Source organism: Protopterus annectens, chromosome 3.part1 (assembly GCF_019279795.1).
Source record: "Protopterus annectens isolate FY-2018-M chromosome 3.part1, PAN1.0, whole genome shotgun sequence".
Taxonomy (NCBI): domain Eukaryota; kingdom Metazoa; phylum Chordata; order Ceratodontiformes; family Protopteridae; genus Protopterus; species Protopterus annectens.
This window is the reverse complement of record NC_056732.1, coordinates 1,735,070,933-1,735,093,612: the sequence shown is the minus strand read 5'-3', so window position 1 is coordinate 1,735,093,612 and position 22,680 is coordinate 1,735,070,933.

The window sequence follows — 22,680 nt, the reverse complement described above, 5'->3', positions numbered from 1 at the left end:
TAGTTATGTAAAAAATCTCCACGGTAATACCCAGATTTGCTCTGAGCTACTGCACAATGGTACCTCCTATACCGAGCCAACAGATATTACTGGCCGACAGATTCAGTGCCAACTTTACCCCTCTCTCCCCCACCAAAAGACCAATCACAATACCAATAGATTGCCAGGTACCCAGTATCACTGCTGCACAGGTTAAAACAGCAGTGTCCAAGGCCAAGAATACAGCTTCTATGGGACCTGACAATATCCCTGGCTGTGTTCTACATGAACTACAGAGTGAACTGGCACCTCACCTGTGTGGCCTGTTCAATCACAGCCTGAACTCAGACTTTGTCCTTACTGAATGGTGCACTGCTACAGTCATCCCTCTCCACAAAGGAGGAGCGACTACAGACCCTGGGAACTATCGCCCTATTAGCCTGATGAGTCTGATATGCAAAGATATGGAATGAATCATCATGGACCTAAGAAACAAGGGTATAGGGAATCTCCAAACTCTGGATCCCACACAGTATGGTTTTGTGAAGAGTAGATCATGCCTGTTCAGCCTGGTCAACTTCTTTGAATCAGTCACCAGAGCTGCGGATGATGGCAATTTGGTTCATACCGCCTACCTTGATCTGGCCAAGGCCTTTGTTACCAATCCCCACTCAGGAATCATAGAAAAACTCACTAAGCTAGGCATTAATCCCTACATCATTAGGTGGGTTCCAAACTGGCTCCCAGATAGAACCCACAATGTGAAAGTAGCTGACTCCAAGTCAGACTGCCAACCAGTCACTAGTGGAGTCCCACAGGGTTCGGTTCTGGGTTCTCTCCTGTTTGGTATCTACTTTTCTGAAGTCCAGGCCAACACGAAGGGACTCTGGCTGACAAAATTGCAGATGATTGCAAGTTGGGAGCTATTATTAACTCCCCAAGTGATGTTGACATCCTACAGAAAGGCCTCACTGAGACCAACGACTGGTGTCAGAAGCATGGCCTTAAGCTCAATGACAAAAAAATGTGTCGTCATCCCCTTTGGGAAAAAACAAGTTCCCATAAATTACCACATCGATGGTAGTCCATTGAACACAGAAGATGTTATAAGAGAGCTGGGAACACAGGTTGTCAGCAACCTCTCTTTTGACCACCACATTGCCACTGTGGTCAGAAAGTCATTCTATGTGGCACATCTCATTACTAAGGGTTTTGCATTCAGGAAGATAAAGGTCATTGTCTCCCTCTACTCTTCCCTCATTAGGCCAGTCATTGAGTACAATGCCCCATTTGGCATGTACCTCACTAGACACCTGCAACAACTGGAGAGGCAGCAAAAGTACCTCACAAAGAGCATTCTAGGCCTTAAACACTTGTCCTATATGGACAGACTCAAAAAACTCCAACTATTCTCAGTCTCATATCACCTACTTAGAGGCGATCTCTGCTTGACTTGCAGAGCCATGTCTGACCCAGCTCTGTTAGAAATGTTACATCTACACATGCTCCAGCGACCTCGATCGCATTACCACAATCAACAGAACAAGCTGGAGGGACAGGTTCATAACCCAGAGACTGCCCATGCTATGGAATAGACTTCCCATACATGTCAAACAGAGCACCTCACTGTCCCTCTTCAAGAGAAATCTTGATGAACGGATGGGAAATAGAAAATTCACCCCGGGGATCACTCCAGTGGCTCTACTCGACAGTGGCACTGGGAACTAAGGTTCGGTGGCACGATGCCAGGGTAATCCTATGAGCTAGACTTGTAAAGGCTCCAGGGCCATTAGCCTGGTACACACCTATGAACCTATGAACCTATGTGTCTTGATGGCAGGAGCTCATACAATTTCAATCAAGATAAGTATCACACAGTAATGGAACTATTCTGGGGTACAACAGACTTCTTGTGAGTTCCAAGGGTTACTCTGTATCGACATCACTATAAAGGTCTATTCTAAGGACAAAGGCCAATGCTACATTGTTTGGTAGGGCTGGCAGTCAATCAGTTGCCAGGCCATGAACTTAGTAGATGACTAGATCCTTCAGACCACATCCTCATTCCCTATCAGTGTGTATGACAAACATATATTGAGGACATGTGTCTTTCAGCACAGGTTCATGATGAAAGCCATTCTAGAAGGACATCTAATGAGTAAGCATATGTCAGTGTGTGAATGTTAGCAGCATGTAAGTGATACCAAAAAGTATGGTACTGTATTTGTATTCAAAACATGATCTTATCTATTTAAGGTGACAGTGCATAACCCCTGGATTCCAGGGTAAAGATACAAAGAAACCATCCTCAATGCCCAGCAGAGGATACCTACAATCAAGCACCCAGTCTGAAGAAAAATATGGCTTATAGAGTGTTTAGACTGCCAAAGTCCTGAAACAAGAGTCTGGAAACATCTGTGGATGCCCTGCAATATACAACTCAGGAGACATTTCTAATGATCAGTGTGTGTGTTGTCCTGTTCAATATGTTAACATCAAAACACAATGGCCTTCTTAAAGAGAGTACAGGAACCTTACCTCAGGAACTCAAGATAAGTGAACAGGAACAGTGATTTATTTGATGACAGCAAATGCAAAAAAGAGGAAGCTGTACTCACTATACCTGTGCACAAGTGATATAGCTTAGTCTGATGCAAACATATATGCTCTATGACATGCAGTCATGTGCATTCTGTACACAGATAAAACATGATGTCATCACAAGTAATTTGACCTGTTAGTATCCCCCAAAAGAACACTGGCATGCACACTTCCTGAATTACCTGCAACATCAGAAAGAATCCCACACTTTCCACAGAATGCATGTTTGACAGTAGTCATGACAGTCATCTGCTCAGACATTAGAAATGCACAGAACAGGAAGCCACAGACACAGTTAGATGTAAAGGCCACCACATTACATGTACATGTGTTACATCCTGCAGCAATGATGCCCATGCTATGACATAGATGTAATACCAAACATGGCCCCTCCCCAAGGCTAAGCTCTGTCAGAAGGACTATGCTCATGAGAATATGCCCCTCCCTCCAAAAAGAGGAGGTAAAGCCTAAGCCTCAAAATTCCACTCCTCCCCTTCATCAGCTCTAGAAGATGCCAAAGCCACTAGCTGAACTCACGTAACCTAGGTCATAGTCAGAACTTTACTCTCTTTGCCAATAGAACTATAGTGGCAAGAATACATGACAGATCCCACAATGCCATGGGAGACTGAAAAAGAGGAAAGTATCTGCTTTTGCTGCAGCCGCTCATTGAACTGTGCCATCATGCAAACTAATAATGGGAGAACCTGCCTTTCTGCAGCATCATGATCCCCATGGTCATCACTATCCTTGTCCCATGCCCATTAGATGCTGGCAGCTGTAACCCCACCCAAGATGGTTCTGTACTCTAACTGGTGACTCTTTATCATTATCACCCTCAACAGATTCTTTCCCATGACGACCATTGAAGCCAGTGTCCCACTGTGACCCCATTTCTCCATTCCCAACAGAACTCAGTTATTTGTCTCAAAACTGCATCTGCAGCTGCCATGTCACGTCTGACTGTTGTCATGTCATGATTCTAACCTGCATCATCATGATTTCTCTCCACAGTGATGGAAACTTGTCAATACTGGTGGAGTCATTCTACCAGTCAGCCATGCCACCAACCATACTCCAGCTGCTTTGGACATAGTCCAGCTTAAAGGCTAAAAGGGTTATACGTGTAGGATATTTCAAAAGAGGGAATACTTGCCTGCATGTGTAGGTACTGAAATACATACCTGAACCATGTATTGTACCTATAGCATTATGTTACCTTTTCACCACACCAAAAGGCTCTGGAATACTCAAAGGATATATAAGATACATGATTTAGAGTAACATGCTGACAAGTGTGAGACAAGGCATGCAATACCATTTACCACATCCGGTCAGTCTGCCTTCAGCAGCAATATCCTCACAAGCATGTCTACCTGCAGAAGACAACCTATATGTTGTATGGTGGAGTTATATAACAGCACCAGTACCTGTATTATTCAAGTCATACAAATGGTGGTGCTCACAGGTATAGCCTTATCCATGAAACAATACTTCGACACACATTTGTGGGATCATTAGTGTGCAACTACTCAGCTTTCCCTAGAAGGCTGAATTGTTGATATACTGTGGATTTCCATGTTCTCTGTAATGGCATAGTCTCAGATTTGGTATATAGAAGTAGCAAGGGTGTATGGGGTGTCCCCCACAGAGTTTGGGGCGCAAGGATGGCTTACTTCTACAAAAATGCTTTTTTGTGTATGCTCTTTAAATTCTGAATGTTGTTCACATTTAGGAGATTTTGTTCATTTCTGATCTCACTTATGTGCTGTGATCACAAATGATAGCTTGTTGGGTGACCCACAACACATACCTACACATGGGGAGTAATAACAATAATATGGCTTCTACATATTCTACAGTTGAATTTCTGGTCACCAAGGGAAACCAAAAAGTTTTCTCTATTGATTAGTGGAACAGATGGGTGCCCCACCATGATCACGCATATCAGTGACACAACAATGACACAATAGTATTACATGTACACAGTCACTAACAGAAGAAATGCCTTGACTATATCATTCCACAGCTACTGACACTGACCATCAGATCAAACATGGCCTAATGCAGTCATTCCATATTTCTATACCTCTAATACTGCTTCATTTTTAGCAGATGTGAAATTGTCATGAAGCAGCCACTGCAGCTTTCACCTATCATGGAGCATGTGTACATATGGAATTAAACATAACTATACAGACATAGGATCATAAGAAATTACTAGGCTATCAACCTGGAGGTCTTTTTAAGCCTAGCCGTTTCAACCCAATGTAACACCATAGAAGTACTAGTCAATACCCAAGACTGTATTTAGTGATGACTGTCCATTTCCAGGAGGGTTGTGGGTGCTATTCCTGGTAAGAATTTATGGTGCCCCATCCACTCATCCAGATTCCTGTTGAACAGTGTCATAGAGGTGCTCTGTTTCACATGAATTGGTAGCCTGTTTCAAAGATGTGGCAGTCGCTAGGAGATAAATCTGTCCATCCAGCATGTCATATTTAAGTCGCAGGTCATATCTAAATCCTTGGAATGGGTAGCCCTAGACCCATATGATTTATGATATGCAGTAAGTTCATTAGGTTTGGGTCTTGGGCTGCTCTGTAGGCCAAGCATAAGTCTCCTCTAAGACGTCTATATGATACTGTGTATAGTGACAGGGATTTTAGCTGGTCCATGTAAGGTGTATGCTGGAAGCCCTTGATCTTCTTTGTTAGAAACCTCTGACGTCTCTCTAATTGCTGTAGGTGCTTAGTAAGGTACATATCTAATGGGGCATTATACTCAATTATGGGCTGGATATGTGCCGGGTATAGGGGGTTATAACTTCTTTTGCTCTCGAGGCGATGCCTTTACTAATCAAGTGAGCCCCATGGAAAGCTTTCCTTACAATGACAGACATGTGGTGTTCGAAGTTAAGGTCGCGGTCAACCTGTGATCCCAGGTCCCAACCACTTCATCAGTACTTAGCGTATTGTTATTGATTTAATAATATAAAGGGACACTGTTTGTGCCAAAGGGAGTGATGAAGCATTTCTCTGCATTCAGTCTGAGACCATGACTAGTCTTTGGTCTGTGAGAGATCCTCCTGGAGTATACTAACATCATTTGGGGATTCAATGATTCACCTAGTTTGCAGTCATCTGCAAACTTGGTTAGCCACAACCCTTTAGTTTTGATCTGAACTTCTGAGAAGTATATACCAAACAGTAGGGGGCCCAGTGCTGACCCCTGTGTCACCCTGCTGGTAACAGATCTGCTGCTTGATGTGGAGTCACCCACTTTGATAGTGTGTGCCCCGTTTATGAGGCAGATGGCAACCCATCTTACAGCGAAGGGGTTTACATTCAGTTTGCTAAGTTTATTGGTAATGCCTGAACGTGGGATTGTGTCAAAAGCCTTTGCACAGATTTGCCCACATCAATAGCTTTGGTTACATTTTCAAAGAAATCCACCAGATTTAATAGGCAGGATTTGGCCTTCACAAAGCCAAATTGGGTAGGATACAGGGTTTAGAGGTCACCTATACCTTTATTTATGAGGTCCAAAATGATACGTTCCATGGACTTACAGATGAGGCTGGTTAGGCTTATGGGTCTGTAATTCCCTCGGGCTGTTGTTAGGCCACCTTTGTGGAGGGGAATAACTATAGCTGTTCTCCATTCTACAGGAACAAAGCTTGTGGTTAAGCTATGATTGAAAAGGGTACTTAGTGGTGATGTTAGTTCATGTTTTAGCCTGTTTAAAAGACAGTCATCTGGTCCCATAGAGGCCGTGTTCTTTGCCTTGGACAGGGCTTTGAGGACCTGCTCTTCAGATATGTAAGTTGGGGGGGGGGGTTGAGGAAGGGTTTGTTTTAATTTAGGAGAGGATAAGGGAGTGAAATTTTCACCAAACCTATCCGCTAGCAGTTTTGCTATTTCTGTGGGGTCAGTATGTGTGATACCATTGGCCACCAATTCTGCAAATGCTTAGGTTGTATCTTTTAGGTTACGTACATAGTTGTAAAATGCCTTATGGTTACCCTTGGCAGTACATGCTTGGTTTCTCTCAAAAGAGCTCTTGGAGGATTTCACAAGTTGTCTTATTTGCCTGTTAAGGCTGAGGAAGGTGCTTTTCCATTGATGGGTCCTTGTCTTTGTTTTCTTGGACAGCAACTTTTTGCATTTATTGCAGAGTTTGTTGGTGGTGGAAGTCTACCTTGCCACCTTGATTTTACTTGGGGCTCTGGCCTTGATTCTCTCTAGTACAGCAGAGTTTATACACATATGCAAGTGACTGTACACGGCTTTAGTGTAAGCTTCAGCTTAGTTACTACTTTCAGCTTGGGATGGGTCTTGGAATGCACTTATACCTTCACCTGGAAGGGTACAGTTTGTCTTGGTGATGTTTTTTTAGTCTGACTTCACTCTTTGTGAGTTCTGGTGTTATTGTCAGTTCAAAGGTGACTGATTTGTGGTCAATTTTAACTAATGAGGGTCCAACAGTTGCAGCAGTGCCCCTGTTTGACATGTTGGTGAGGACCAGATCTGAATTCACAAAGTCAAGGAACTTTTATGCTAGTGGGTTTGGGCTAGAGTAGTTTTCCCAGTTGATGATGGGATAATTGAAATCCCTCATAACCAGTAGTGTGTCCTGTAAAATTGCCTTCAGTTTGGTTAAGTAAGCTTCATGGGTGTTGTGACCCATGGAGGGGATCTATATCTGGCTAGGACTTGAATGGGGGTCTTACCCAATGTAACCTAGATTTGGAGTAACTCCACAGAGTTATCCAGTCTAACTAGATGTGAAGTGAATTTATCTCTAATATAGATTGAAACACTGCCTCTTTTAGTTTTCACATGTTCATTTTGCAGTTCAAAATTGTGGAAGGCATTGTAGTCTTGAAGGGCTGGAGTTCTCTCTGAGGCTTTAAACCAGGTTTCTGTGACTGCACAGACACTACATCTTCTAGTGATAGAAGTGATGGGTGAAGTGCTACCAGGAAGTGCAGTTTTTGGTTTAAGTTCCTAGCATTTAGCAGCATGAACCTCATTTTGCTCTGATTGGTTAATTTCATGTCAGTAATATTATATCAGAGACCTTGTCTAAAAAGGCACTATGGGAGAGGAAAGAGCATTTGCCAGAAGCCAAACACCTAGGGGTACCAGGTGAAAACTGTCTCTGGCAAAGCAGTGAGGTTTGTCGACCATGGCTTCCCAGACAGACAGGAACTGGATTCTCTTGGAATGACACCAAAAACTAAGCTAATTATTGAAATCAATCATTTTTTGTTTACATGGTGGAATCATTCTATGTGAGGGTAGTATGCTGCTCAAGGCTAGGGACATACCTGCCTGGGACACATGTACAGAGAGCTCAACCATGTCTCTCTTCATATAGTTCAGTGAGGTAGTCTCAGGTCATTCACACCAACATGTATTATGACAGAGTCATAATGGTACTTGTTGCTGAGAGACCTGAGTGCATGTGTGAATTGATGAATCCTGGCACTGGACAGGCAGCTGACCATGACTTTCTCCTTATCCAGCCTGGTTTGTGGGACATCTGTGTGTCTCACTATTCAGTCTCCAATGACCAGAAAATTGTTTTTTGAGTGTTACACCTCATGGGCTTGGTGGGTGAGACATTGGTGTTGTTAAGCATCATGGGTGCTGTGGAGACAGTGTTAGCTGTAGCAGACTTGTGTTTTGGAAGTCTCTGGTGTTTTAGTAAGTTTTTTTGAGAGCATGTCCATGTATGTGGATTTATGTGTTTGATGTGTACTATGTGTATGAGTAATGGTACAATGTGAATATGTAGTGGTGGGTGAGCTGACAACTTTCACCGTGTTACTGTTTTTAAGTGAAAGAGAGCATGGATTCTAGATTCCTGGTGTAAATACATCTCTCTCACTCTGTATTAAACTGTGTTAGAGAGTTGTCTGTGTACATGAGGCAATTGCTACACTGCCTCAAGAAACCCAAGTCAACAAGATTGGCAGGAGAAATAAGGGTAGTCCAACTGTCCATAATGCTAGGTTGAATACTGTTGTCACTAGGGGTGACTTTTCAGAAACAATCACGGAGTTGCTCAGTGAATGGATATTTCTGCCTGGATTTTAAGGGAAAATTATTAATGTAGAACCACACCCAAAAACTGAAAAAAAACATTGATTTCATCACATCTTGATGCTTCCTTCATTTTAACATCACTCTAGGAATCTATCTGCATTTTAAACACATTTACGTGTAATACATGGTCTGCCCACATGAGATCCAACATCTTGACATGATTCTGATGTTTTAGTCTACTTCTTGGTATCCCACAACTCAGTGTGTGCCTTTGGAAAACTGCATCACACAGGCAACTTTTCTCTCAGGCTTTTGGCTCCTTATGCACTTCATATATTAGTACTAGGCTAGCTACCCCTTATGGGCCATTTTAAACCTAGCCAATTACCCAATGTGAGAACAAAACCTGCTTTCTTTCACTTACTACCCCATTTACCTTTTAGCTCACCTCCCAGTACATTTTTTTCAACTGCATTTCACTCTTCCTCCTTTTTAAAGTGTCTAATTTAACTTATTTCCTTGTGCCTGAGTTGTGGTTCTCCATTCCATCACCCCTCCCCCATACAATCCCCTTTTCTAGCAGTCAAACTGCTAAAAGTAATCTGAACTATTTGTTGCTGTGATTGATAGCTCTCAACAGGGAACTAATCTCATGTAGTGTAGCCTTGTTAACTAACATATTACTGCACCACACAGATGGCTACACACTCACCTTTGCCTTTTTTATTGAAGTTCTAAAAAATTCATATTCCTTTCTAGTTTGTAACACATTCTTTGGCATACCTGTCAGCTTCTTTGATCAAGAATTTTTGACAAAGCACAAGACAAAATAATGGTGTGACAAAGAACCACAATCTGGAACAAGCTTTAAATATTACAGTTTTTCAGGACTAACACCCTTTAAAAATATTCATAGATTTTGTATAAATATGTGTTTCTGTACAATAATAATGAAATTTATGCCATCACTGACTGACTATAATCCTTAGCAATTTACCAAGGAAAAAAGTGTTATGAGGAGGGGTAAAAGTATGATTACAAGATCACATATGTCCTGGCAAACTGGGTATATTTGAGAAGTATGGGCTTAGCCATTTACCTGTTAATCTATGTATTCTTTAGCTTTTTTTAGCAGGGAAGTCTGACTGAGTGGGAACCCATTTTCAGTGGAGGGTCAGAAAAACTCTATAATGTAGGTATATACACAATTGTAATGTACATAAGTATATACAAAAAATGCACAATTAACACAAAGGTTAATAAGTTACAGTGAAGAAAAACAGTAAAATTAAAGCAATGACATGAACAGTAGGAGTCATCAGCAACACAGCGATATATTAGTACAGTCAGAATCAGCAGGTGACAGTGATATCAGTATAGTTATAGTACTGGGCTCTGTACTTGCTCCATTTTAAATTTTTATTCTTGAATGGAAGCTTTATCAAAGTTGTCATAATACTACATACGAAACACTTTACTGGGCAAGTTTGTTACTCTAGTAAATCAATATGAATAAAACAGCTCTGATTTAGCTAGACTCATTACTAACTTAGTATATAGGTCCTATTCCCAATTTTCTTTCTGCTTCGAGTCCTTTTAGTTTTTCAACTGGTTATTATGCCAAACTCTGGTTTACTACTATTATTAAAACAAAGTGAAGCAGGAATTCAATCCCTGATATCATTCAATCCACACTTTGTACAATTATTGCTATAAATCCATTTGCTCTGTCGCATATTGTCTACTCAGCGGCGATCTCTGCTTAACATACAAGGCCATGTCAAACTCAGAGCTGTTGGACATGCTACACTTAAAGAAATCCCAATCCCTGAGAGCCACACGCTCCAGGGATCTATACCTTGTCATCACAATAAACAAAACATGCTGGAAGGATAGGTTCCTGACCCAGAGACTCCCCAGACTCTGGAATACACTGCCCATACATGTCAAGCAGAGTGCCTCTTTGGCCCTCTTCAAAAGAAACCTTGACGATTGGATGGGAGAAAGGAAATTCACCTCAGGGATCATGCCAGTCGCCCTGCTAGACAGGGGTCCAGGAAGTAAATAGTGTGGCAAGAAATAGCCAAGGAATTGTTATGGCTAGGCTTGTATAGGCCCCCTAGGGCCAATAGCCTAGTACCAACCTATAAACCTATGAACCTATGCTAAGAGCAGTGTTAGGCACACTGCTGTTACATCTGTGAGAAAACGGACCACAACTAAGTCAAAACAACTATTTACAGTACACTGACCATAATGTAGTTACTGGACCTGCACATGTGTATATGTCAATATTTTATGTCTATGCCACCATTGTCATGTCATGGTGCTTTACACAATGGCTCCACATTTATCCTTTGTGATTCCTCAGGGCCTACAGTTTATGACAGAAATGGAAATCTAACCAGCTGTCGTGGTCAACACTGTTGGCAGTCTGTAGATGTACTTAGTATGGAAAAACAGTAACCCTGTATTACCTTGGGCTGTGATAGCACACTGCATACAGACTATACAGCTGTGCTGTGCATTGAGATGAGTGTGGCCCTGTTTATAAACAGCATTAACAAGTACCCATGTAACTTATTTCAGAAATTATAATCTGAATGCATTCTGTGACAGTGCAATTCAAGCTGTGGGCACAGATTCTATTTAGACCAAAGCAGGCTTTGGTTACACGCTGAGGCAATAGTAGATTGTTGTTGATACTGTATATGGACCATCTTTAGGCTGCCTGCTATATTTTCCATAGACAGCATAATAGTATATCATTCCAAAATCTGTGCCCCCCCCCAAAAAAACACTGAAGGGGTACATACAGGCCTAAGGTAAAGAAAGCATTTAGAGTTCAGCATCCAGCTATATGAACAGCACACATGTTACATGTCACACAACTGTGAATGGAAACAATAGTAATGGAGGAATGCTGGATACAAATACAAGACAGGCAAGCAATGTATTGCTACACTGGCACTGCTGTTGTCTAAAGTTCATTTCTTCCTTCCATCCTGGCAATTTTTGTCATTCATATTGCATGATTGTTACATTCTTTGAAAGTATCTCAAAGTGTATAACTAGAACAAACATACTGCTTGACTAGAAGGGGACAAAACATTTCCTCACAAGAATAGCCACTGAACTAAATTCCCTATATTACCCCAATTTATTAAAAGCCTGATGAGTATATTCAATGTCACACAGACTCCTTTGTGATGGTTTCTGCCTTGCTTTCTGTCCTTTCACCATTCCCTTTCTCTACCCACCACAAGATTTGTAAGGTAGTTATACCCCCAATCCTTGTCTCACTTTTTCTACCTACCTGCTTACTTATTTAACTTCTACCACTTCATTGTCCTTCCTTTCCTCTCTTCATATTTGAGCATCCCTCCTTTTTGTCTAACATAGTTTTCACCTCCACTTACTTGGAAGTCTTTCTCGGTGCAGCTTATATGACTGTAATGCACTGTTGAGATGCCACTCTTCAGATAAAATGTTGAAATGAGGCCCTGCCCGTCTGAGTTGGTGGTAGCTTAAGTATTATAGATACTGTGAAAGTTACTAAAATAAAAGTAAGGCTATTTCCTACAGGTAAATCTGGGTACATAACAGCACATCAGACCACAGATCAGGAAACAAAAGACCAGGAAAACAGTGTCCTGCTTGGACAGAATGCAATAATCAACCACCTTCCACCTTAACTGCCTCCAGTCTGGAAACAGTCCCTACCTACACTCAATGACAGTGAGTACTAATGGCTGCAGGAAAGGACACCCCTAGAAAGTGCAGCATAGCCATGTCAAAAGGTCACACCTCAGATAGTCCTATAACCACTCTACTCTTCCCTTCTCATTACCATCATCAAATGCAATGCCCCCTTGGGCATGTCCTTAACCAGGCATCTGCAGTAGTTAGAATGCCGTCAAAGGTTTATCACCAGGAGAATACAGGGTATGAATACACTGTCTGACACAGAACACCTTAAGGCCCTATCTCTTTATTCAGTCTGCTACAGGTTACTGAGAAGTAATCTTTGCCTGTCGTAAAAGGCATCCTCAGACCCAGCTCTGATGGACCTCTTGCATATCTGCACAGTAAACCGCATTAGGAACACTAGATCCAATGACCTAAACTTTGCCTGCAACATAAATAAAACATGCTGGAGAGATTAATATGTGTCTCAAAGGATTCCTTGCACTACAGATCAGGCTCCTCATCCAGAGGAAGCTGAGTTTATCCCCTGACCCTTTTGAAGCAAAACCTTAATCATTAGATGGGAAATCATAAATTCACCCAGGTCTGACCCTTCCCCCATGTCTCTGATGGACAGAGGCTGACAATAAGTTAACTAATCCCAAAATAACATACCCCCACATAACCCTTAGCTACATCCTTACTAACATACCCCCACCATATAGGCATGCAATGTACTCAAGGGCAAAACTGGGTTGGTTTGCATGGCTAGGCTCATAAAGACCTTGGTGGTCAATAGCCTAGTACAAACCTATGAACTTGTATAGCCCTAATTGGCATGCACATGCTGGCATGACCGTGGACCCCAGGACACATATGTAGTGATTTTGTATGACTATTTTAAGTATAGACATGAATTAAATGCCGCTTCAAACAAACATCAGTTTTGACTCTGCTCCCCTCCCCACTAGCAACTTAGTGGTTATAGAAATTAATTTGCAACACACCCTAAAAACTGTACCATTATATAATGGCACATGAAAGTGAAAATGGGGGTATGAATGCATAGCAGAAAAAAAATGCATACATTAACAAGGGATTAGTAAAGATTCAGTAACTGGCTACTTAGTACCATTAGTCTGGGATGTAAGTAAATCACCATTCATAGGTTCATAGGTAGGTACTAGGCTATTGGCCCTAGGGCCTATACAAGCCTAACCAAAAAGGTACCCTGACTTTCGCCACCCAAGAAAATTATTTTCCTGTGCCCCTGTAAGCAGAACCACAGAAGTGATCCCTGGGGTGAATTTCCTATTACCCATCCAATCATCAAGATTTTTCTTGAAGAGTGCTAATGAGGAGCTCTGTTTGACATAAATAGGTAGTCTGTTCCAGAGTATGGGAAGTCTCTAGGACAGGAATCTATCCCTCCAGCATGTTCTGTTTGTTGTGGTGACAAGGTTTAGGTCCCTAGAGTGTGTAGCTCAGAGGGATTGGGATTTCTTTAAGTGGAGCATGTCCAACAGCTCTGGGTTTGACATAGCTTTGTATGTTAGGAAGAGATCACCTCTGAGTAGGCGATATGCTACAGAGTAAAGCTGGAGTTTTTTGAGATGGTCTGCGTAAGGCATCTGTCTGAGGCCAGTAATCCTCTTTGTGAGGTATTTTTGCAGCCTTTCCAGTTGTAGATGTCTTGTGAGGTACATACCAAAAGGGGCGTTGTACTCTATAATGGGTCTAATGAGTGATGAGTAGAGGGGAACAATGACCTCTTTTTTTCTGGATGAGAAACCTTTTGTGATGAGATGTGTCATGTAGAAGGATTTCCTGACCATTGTGGTGATGTGATTATTAAAGGAGAGACTACTGTCCACCTGTGTCCCAAGGTCTCATCACACTTTCGGTGTTAAGTAGGCTACCGTCTATGTGGTAGTTCATGGGTACAGAGTTTTTACCAAAGGGGATGACAACACACTTTTTGGCATTGAGCTTGAGACCATGGCTTTGACACCAGGCATCTGTCTCAGTGAGGCCCTTTTGTAGGATGTCCACATCGTTAGCAGTTTCAATTATACCTCCTAGTTTGCAGTCATCTGTGAATTTAGTTAGCCAAAGACCTTCTGTGTTAGCCTGTACTTCAGAGAAGTAGATACCAAACAGGAGAGGACCCAGGACTGAACCCTGTGGTACTCCACTTGTCACTGGACTGAAGTCTGATTTGGAGTCTGCTACTTTCACAGTGTGGGTTCTGTCAGTAAGCCAGTTGGCATCCCATCTTGTGACATAGGGATTTATACCTAGTTTAGTGAGTTTATCTATAATTCCAGAGTGGGGGATGGTGTTGAATACCTTGGCGAGATCTAGATAGGCTGTGTGAACCACCTTACCCTCATCTATGGCTTTGGTGACTACTTCAAAGAAGTCTATCAGGTTTAGGAGACATGATCTGCCTTTTAAAAACCCAAACTGTGTGGGGTCCAGAGTTTGGAGATCTCCAATGTCTTTGTTTATGAATTCCATGATGATACGTTCCCTGGCCTTGCAGACCAGGCTCGTCAGGCTAATGGGGCAGTAGTTCTCAGGGTCTGTTGTGGCCCCCACTTTGTGGAGTGGGATAACTGTCATGGTGCGCCATTCAATGGGCACAAGGCCTGAGGTGAGGCTATGATTGAACATGGTACTTAGGTGGGATGCCAGTTCATTCTGTAGTTCATGTAGAAGGCAGCCTGGGATGTTGTCAGATCCCATGGATGCTGTGTTCTTGGCTTTGGAGAGTGAGGTTTTTACCTGTGCAGCCGTGATTACAGGAACTTTGCATTCTTCCGGTTTAAAGATGGGCCCTTTAGAGGGTGAAAGGGGGGTAAAGTTAGCACTGAACCTATCTGCCAGGATATTGGCAATATCAGTTGGTTCTGTATATTTAGTGTCATTGTGCTGTAACTCAGAGCAAATCTGAGTGTTGCCATTGAGATTCTTGACATAGCTATAGAATTCTTTACAGTTGTCTTTAGAATCAGTGGCAATTTTGTTTTCATAACTAGCTTTGGAGGATTTTATGAGGGATCTCAGCTTCTTACTGAGGCTGACCAGGGAGTTCCTCCAATCGTGGGATTTTACTCTTTTTTGCAAGAGTTTCTTTCTTCTGTTGTAGAGTTTGTTCATGGCAGAAGACCATCAGATTGGCTTCCTTTTTTTGGAGGATAGCATCTTGGTTCTGTTAGGGATAGCACGATCCATGCACTCGTGTAAGTGCTTATAAAGTGCATTTGTGTAGGATTCAGCAGTCGTACCTCTATTGTCCATCTGCATTGGTGCCGTGAAGTTTGCTACTTCTGTCTTAAGAAGCGTGAAGTTGGGTTTGGAGAACATTTTTACGGTTGTTTTCCTAATGGGAGTGGGAGTGGGATGTGGATGTCAAGGGTGATTAGCTTGTGGTCGGATCTGACCAACTAGGAGCTGACCTCTGGTGTGGAACACTGGTCACCCATGTTGGTGATGACCAGGTCTAGGATAATGCTGCCCCTGGTGGGGGTGTGGATAAGTTGATCCAAGGCATTGGAATTGATGATTTCCAGAAAACATTGAGCAAAAGATTTGGTACAGGAGTAGTTTTCCCAGTTAATGGTAGAGTAGTTGAAATCACCCATTATTAGAGTGTTGGGTTGTACCTTAATATTTTCCAATATATCAAGAAAAGAGAAGTGGGAATCCTGGGGCATGGTGGGGGGGGTCTGTAGCAAGCTACAATCTGGAATGCAGTTTTGCCCAGAGTTAGTTGAACTTGGATAATCTCGGATGCATTATGCTGAGCAACTAGCTTGGAGGTGTGGTTATCCTTAATGAATATGGACACGTCTCCACTTTTAGTGTTTTGGTCTGGGTTTGGTGGCCGAAAGGTGTGGTATGAATTATAGCCTGGTAATGCAGGGGTGCTCTCTGGAGCTTTGAACCAGGTCTCTGTCACTGCACAGATGTCAATGTTCTCCATTTTAAGGAGTGCCTCGAGTGAGTGCATTTTGAGGTTTAGACTTCTAGCATTGAGTAGCATTACCCTCAGATTTTGCTTGCTTGTACCTGTTACAGTGGTGAATTTGTCATTTCAACCTTGCCTAAAAAAGGCACTATAGGGCAGGAGTGGCTCATGCTATCAGACTGCAGGACTGCAGCCCTTCCACCTAGAAACAAAAGAAATAAAAATTGTGAAACATAAAATTAAAAAAAAATTTTTTATGAGTACTGGACTTCTGTGCAGACACACTCAGACTACCCCGCAGATGCCCAGGAATCTGTGTGAACTCTGACTGCCTGATTCAGCAGTCCAGATACAGGGAAGGTATTTTCTGCCTTGCAGATGCCCATGAATCTGTGTGGTAGATGATCGCACAGAACAGAGGAGCTCTGGACTGCTTTATCCACAGACAGAACCAGTTGAAGCTCTTGCAGGGAGCGCAGGACCAATCAGGAGAGAGGTAAGTTGAGTTTGAAGCATTGAAGTCGAGCACGGGTTTCCAGACAATGGTGGAGTTGGAACTTGTGTGTGGCTTTCAGGGAAGCATTGGAGTTTTGCTGCTTCAATCAGGAGGTGTGTGTGTAAAATGCTCTGTTATCACATAGTGGTGGGTAGAGATACTCAGACTTGAACCCTATACCTTGGATGCAGGTGGCAAGGACCTGAATTCCCTACCCACCACTATTCATAAAAAAAATTGCAGATTTTTGCCTCATATTTGTTCTGTTCCTCATAAAATCTGTGGTTTCTGTATCTTCAGTTTTCCTTGCAAAGGTCTGTAGTGCAGTGGTGCACTGGTAGCATTGTTGCCTGACAGCTACTGGTTTGATTCTTGGCTGGCGTGCCTTCTGTGTGGAGTCTGTATGTCCTTCCATCCCTTACAAAGGTGTTTCTCCCTGCTCTGCTGAAAACTGGCTTTGTTTTGTTCCAAGTCAGACTAGTTTCCTGGTTAAAAATGTTTAAAAGTAACAGGCATTTGAATTTCAGACTTCATATTCTTCAGAAAGTACATGGTAAAACAACCTTTTATTCTAGCAATTGTCTAAGTTTATAACATGGATATTTGAAATTTGCCCATATTTTTGTGACTGTATTCCCCCATTATTGATCTTGTCCAGGTATTTTGTGCTAAGGTTGAGAGCTATGGTGAGAACTGAATTCACTGAATGTTTGGGGGCTGTATTCCCCCCATTACTGGCTTTGTCTACATGTTTTTTGCTAAGAGGTTGAGAGCTATGGTGAGAACTAAATTCAATGAATATGTTTGGCAGCTGTATTCCCACATCATTGGATTTTTTCAGGTGTTTTTTGCTAAGAGGTTGACAGCTATGGTGAGAATTGAATTCACTAAATGGTAGCCATATAAGTTTGTCTTCCTCTGTTTCAGCTGATTTGGCATAGTAGTATGTTTCTCTGACTGTTTTGCATAGGGTCCCCTGGGTTCAAAACGTGGCAGTAAAATGTATGGTGGTAACACAGCATTTTATTCTAGCAACTTTCCAACATTATACAAGCAATGTTTAAAATGTGTCCCTGGTTTTTGGCCTTTTGTCCCTCCCCCAATAAATTTTGGCTTTTTCCAGATTTCTTGTGCTGCAAAGGTCAGAGATACAGCTGAGTGTCGAGTAGATTTTACAAGGAGCTGAGAGCTGCAGGGGAACAAAAGTTTAGTGCTGCTTATGCTAAGTCTGCTTGCATTGTTAATAGCACAACAGGTAGTGTACTTGCTTTTGATACAGAAGGCTGTGGGTTCTACTCCCACAGTAGATAGATGCATTGCTGATGCTGTACTGTATTGTAAAGGGGTGGATGCTGCAGTCCTTCTTGGCAAATATACTTAGTAACTATGAACCTGCTATCAGTTTGCCATCCATTCCCTATTGCAGTATTACTAGCTTATCATTTTTTTAATGCATGAAACATGGGCAATTTATTCGTCAAAGGCAACGAGCACTTTATTTGTAGATGAAACAATGACATATAAAGTTGTTTGCTAGCAGCAACCTCTTTATTAGTTACAGATTTCTTTAATGTGGATTTTACTACTTCAGAGATTGTGCATATTTACTTATACTGGTGGACTATAGAAGATTGAGTAGACTTTTTATGATAGAAATGTTCTGAATTGGGCAGTTTTGTCATTGGTGCATGCATTTTGTTTCATTGTTTACTGGAAAAATGTTCAAAACAATAAATTTAAAATGCCTTCTAACAACGGTACTATATTGTACATGGAATACAATGTAATACAGTCAGGAAGGTGTATCAAAGAGCATGTGTATGTTTCATGTTCAAGGGGCCTATGATTTTGAAAACAGCCCAAAGTTAATCTTTATCTGCCACTGGCAAAATGTATTTTCTTTGAATATGGGTTTCAATGCTGTTTCAATGCATGTGAGTTTCAAGGGCAGATAAGTTTTAATGCTAAGTCTATTTTCATTGTGAGACTGTATTGCTTTGTTTAACAGATATCTATTAGGGTTTGTGCTGTAAAATGCAAAATAAAACTTTCAAATGAAATCTAAATCATTGCAGAAATAAAGCAGTATGCACATTACAGTGTTTATGGTAAATAGGGCAAAATAACCAAGGAATGGGACATTGGAATGGCTGCAGGGGTGAGGTTCCATTCGACCATGATTTTGTGAGGGGGGGAAGGGTAGCAAACTCAGACAGCCCCAGTTGAACTATACCTCTTAGTTGTCCATATTTTTGCAGAATGAATAGATATTTGCTTCTTATTTTTGGTTTGTTCCTCATAAAATTTGTGGTTTTCTAGAAAATCATTTAGGAATGAAGTCACTAAATGACAGACATTGAGTTTCAGACATCATAACCTTCAGAAAAATGCAAGCTAATGCAAGACCTGTTATTCTATCAACTGTCTTAAGTTTATACAAGAGCAATTTTTAGTAGTCTTTGTATGTTCCCTCAATATATTTGGCCTTGTCCAGATTTCCTGCATTAAGAGGTTGAGAGGTACGTGCAAATCACTTTGTAGAATTAGGAATATCCAAACATCTCAATTGACCCCAATTTTGGCTCAAAATGTTGCTCTCCCCTAATAATCCCTCCTCAAAATGGCAATTTTGGAAGAAAACGTGGAGGGTTTACAATTATATAACTGTAATGATCAGAGTTATAGATTACTTTTATTTCCGAAATGCATGTAGATGCTCTTATTTTGTTAGCTGCTCAAGTTAACAGTGTTAATATTAAAAAGTTGTCCCTTTTGTGACAGGTTCCCAGCTGTATTGTGTGGCAGCTTTATATTTTTGCATCACATTTTTGGTCTGTTTTTCATAAAATTGTGGTTTTATGGCAAATTAGTGGCAAGTCATTAAAGATTGAAGTTAGAAAATAATGGCAGACATTTGAGTTTCAGATTTCATACCCTTCAGAAAATTCGTACCAATGCAAGACCTACTACTGTTCTATTATCTAAGTTAATAAGAGCAATATTTAAAAATTGTCTTTATTTTTGGGCCTGTGTCCCACTTCTAGTTCTATGTATGGCTTTGTCCAGATTTCTTGCTCTGAATTTGAGAGGTATGAGTGTCAGAGCCATCACCGTCAGCCAGAGACATTTCAAATTGTGACATACTTGTTGCACCCCACTCCCCATTGTAGTGGCTCTGGATGTGTCTAAGGAAGACAAGGAACAGTTATGCAGTGTAAGTGTGGAGAGTATTCCCCCATCCAAGTTAGACCACAAGTACGACCGTGGCTTTTCATCTGTCCTTGATTTTGCAGAATGTTCTGGTTTTCTATCATATTTTTATACTGTTGATTTATGCTTCTTATTATTCAGGAAATGCATGCTGTCACAGAGCCCTGTTGCTCTGTTTAAGTAGCAATGATTTAATGACCATCAGGTAAGCTTGTCGGAGATTGTAAGATGCAAGTAAGCTTTCATAAGCATACTGTTAAAGAATTACCAGCATTGAAAGCCTTTTTGTTGTTGCCATGCAGAGAATATTTACATAACTAAATAATGTATAAGCCTTGGGTATTGAAATGCATATGACAGTATTTGTAATAAAAGGACAGGATTACAGTATTTTCAGAAGTTCATTACATTTGTTGGAGACTTGCAGTCATCTTTTGTTGGAGACTTGCAGTCATCTTTGCAGGCTTTACCCGTAAACTAAACAGAATGACAATCTATCATGTGTGGTCCATAACTTGTGCAGGAATCCATTAAGCAATTTATCTTGAACTTGTTTCTTGCTTGCTGTTCATTTTTTTACTTTGATCATGTCTTCCCCATGAAACAAGTAGATAGTTGTGTCAGGCATCAGGTCTTTTGGATAAGAAACATTTTTACAAGTGGGGGTATCACAGAGATTGCTACTTTCAGCATGATACTTGGTAATTTTATAAAGATGAATATAAGTTATAATTAGAACTGCAGTGCAAGGAGTAGTGGTTTGAGTTGAGTGCTGCTTGTTTTTTTTATACTTGATTTTGACTGGCATTCCAATAATGTATTTAAAAACTAGTAACAACTGCTGATATTGCCAGAGACACCACAATAGAAGCTCGCACTCCACCGGAAACTCAGTTTATTGTAGTACAATGAAAAAAATAACGCTGGTAATCTAAAATACGTTTTCGATCGCTATCTTCATCAGAATTAATACAAAACACTTAATTAACATCCTTACTGGTTATATACCTTGTCCCATTAACAATACAATTAGTTAATTGTCAATTAGTAAAGATAATTTAAACCTAGCAAGCAGTCATTCTAAAAACACATACAAGCAGCCTAATGCTAACCATAACAAGTTTAAAAATGGTTCAAAAATAGTGTTGTGTCACTAAATTGTATATAATGAACACACAAATTTATAAATATCATTAATAATATATTACAAAGTTAAAAACACTCTAAATGTAAAACTATTACTCTGTTTACAATATAAAATGTATGTTTTTTGTGCAATGTATGGAAAATGTTGCCATCTGGTGGCTTAATTGGGTAAATGCAAAAAATTACTCATAGTTTAGCTGATCTGAGTTTTAAAACTGGCTTAATAGACAAAAAGTCATTTAAACCTGGAGATTTATTACATTCTAATACTATTTGCCAGTATAACTCTTTGTATTCCAATTTGTCTTCCCATAAACCACCCCTTATATCCTTGGGTACAGAGTCCAATACAAAAAAGGAAAACACTGCTTGAGGGCAAGAAATTTGATGTCTAAACAATGCATTCTTCGTGTTCTGTTTTTTGATTTCATACAGATGTTCATAAATGCGATATCTTAGTTTCCTTTCTGTTTTCCCCACATAAAATGAGGTACAATGGTTGCAGGTTGCTAAATATACAATGCCATAGCTATTACAATTGAAAGTACCTCTGCTAGTAAGTGTTTTATTCCTGGCTTCTAAAAAAATCTCCTTTCTATTGATTACCTTAGGACATTGGGAACAAAACCCACATTTGTATGTTCCCACCCCACGTGGACCAATATTTTTAACTTTGGGACCTCCATATTCAAAAATTTGCTTAAAGTTAGTGTCCTTCCGATAAATAAATTTTAAAGGGCTTTTATTGTTCAGTGGTAGATCGGTAATTTGGACAAATCTTGTCCATTCCCTAGAAATCACCTCCTTAATAGGTGCTGAGTCACCTGTATAATCAAGTATATAGGCTCTATCATATAGGGTGGGATTTTTATTTCCTGGATCAACAGTAAAGGCAGATATACTCTGTCCTAAAATAGGGGCAAATTTTTTATGCCTTTCCTGAACCACTTCAGATAAAGCACCATCAAGTAAGGACCTTGGATAACCTCTATCTACCAACATGTTACACACGTTGTTACATTCCTTTAAAAATTCTTGGTCATCCGAGGTCATTCTGCTGACCCTAACAAGTTGACCCTTCACTAAATTTTTCTTTTGAAAATAAGGGTGAGCACTTTTGTAGTGGAGGTATGAATTAGAAAAGGTTTTCTTGCGATGTATACTATTTATTTATTAAATTATTTAATTAGTAAATCTTCATCATTACATTACCAAATGTCACAAGACTTTTTTAGACTATTTTAAATAATTTTAACATCTTAATGACTTTTCAATGAATATATACAGTTTTATACAGTTATTTACTATATTATAATATATTATGATATACGTTTGTAATGCTGATTTTATAAAGATTATTAGAACAGTATGCATAATATGATTAATTTTCAACCTATTTTTTAGAAAATAGGTGCATATGTGTTTAAATGCTTAATTTATGGTTGCAAGTTGGCGCCAAAACTGAATATTTAAGAAGAGCAGTAACAGTTTACACTATTCTGAGGAAGTCTGCTTGACAGATGAAAGCGCTTAAT